Source organism: Anopheles coustani, assembly GCF_943734705.1.
Source record: "Anopheles coustani chromosome X unlocalized genomic scaffold, idAnoCousDA_361_x.2 X_unloc_92, whole genome shotgun sequence".
NCBI classification, from domain to species: Eukaryota; Metazoa; Arthropoda; class Insecta; order Diptera; family Culicidae; genus Anopheles; species Anopheles coustani.
The window spans coordinates 87,467-88,901 of record NW_026525206.1 but is presented as its reverse complement, the minus strand read 5'-3'; the positions used below and the strand labels follow the sequence as shown (position 1 = coordinate 88,901).

The window sequence follows — 1,435 nt, the reverse complement described above, 5'->3', positions numbered from 1 at the left end:
CTCTAAATACTTCGAATTCCAATGCCAGTATATTGTAAACCACGGGTTCTTTAATGCTAGCGGGTCGTCGCGACCCTAGTTAACATCATGGTGCACGTCTCGTGACGGGTGTCACGGCGTAGTTAAATGTATGCGATACATTTCTCAAATATAAGCGCTCAGTCATCTGTACATCATGGTAGGTTCCCACGACGTGCAATATGCGTTCAACTTATCAATGTTCATGTGTCCTGCAGTTCACATTATGACGCGCAGTTAGCTGCGGTCTTCATCGATCCATGAGCCGAGTGATCCACTGCCGAGGGTGACTAACTTGCGTAAGCCGCCGCTGTGCGCGTATACCCGTTCCCCGTAGGGAGGAGCAAGCCGCCGCTTAGAGACGAAGCATAAAGTGTCCTCATTCCACATAGGGCAAGCTGGATTAATCCATTTTACCCAGGACGGCCGAAGCGGCGTGGACCAGGGGAGAACTGAACCTTATACTTCACACCACAGTAAGTCTACGTGTCCTCTTCCACATAGGGCAAGCTAGAACTAACTATCTTACCCAGGACTGCCAAAGCAGCGTGGACCAGGGGAGGAACACACTTTTCATGGAAACGTAAGGCATCCATGACTGCCATAACGTAAGCCGCCGCTGTGCGCGTATACCCGTTCCCCGTAGGGAGGAGCAAGCCGCCGCTTAGAGACGAAGCATAAAGTGTCCTCATTCCACATAGGGCAAGCTGGATGAATCCATTTTACCCAGGACGGCCGAAGCGGCGTGGACCAGGGGAGAACTGAACTTTATACTTCACACCACAGTAAGTCTACGTGTCCTCTTCCACATAGGGCAAGCTAGAACTAACTATCTTACCCAGGACTGCCGAAGCAGCGTGGACCAGGGGAGGAACACACTTTTCATAGAAACGTAAGGCATCCATGACTGCCATAGTGCGTAAGCCGCCGCTGTGCGCGTAAACCCGTTCCCCGTAGGGAGGAGTCAAGCCGCCGCTTAGAGACGAAGTATTAAGTGTCCTCTTCCACATAGGGCAAGCTAGAATGAACTATCTTACCCAGGACCGCCGAAGCAGCGTGGACCAGGGGAGAACTGAACTTTATACTTCACACCACAGTATTGAGTAATGTGCCCTCTTCCACATAGGGCAAGCTAGAATGAACTATCTTACCCAGGACCGCCGAAGCGGCGTGGACCAGTGGAGGACTACACAATCATGAGGTTTGATATCGACTTGTGTGTTTCAATAGGGTACCGATGGTATGTTTTGAACCGATTTGATTTAGCCATTCTGAAGTCATCACTTGGTTGAAGCGCTGAACTAGGGAGGGGCATCGTTTACATTACTTGTATATATATTGGTTTTCGCATGCTCTACTAGGTTAATGTCATAGGGTTGGCTATCGAGCATGCCCAAGTGATGACTTGATTGTGTGC

General features: G+C 50.1%; 1 non-coding gene across 1 annotated transcript; it reads right to left on the bottom strand.

Annotated features, from left to right (window-relative positions):
* Positions 1 to 152: 152 nt before the first annotated feature.
* Positions 153 to 307, bottom strand: LOC131271089 (5.8S ribosomal RNA). The gene has a single exon (XR_009180066.1). It is a non-coding gene; the product is annotated as a 5.8S ribosomal RNA (ribosomal RNA).
* Positions 308 to 1,435: the final 1,128 nt, after the last annotated feature.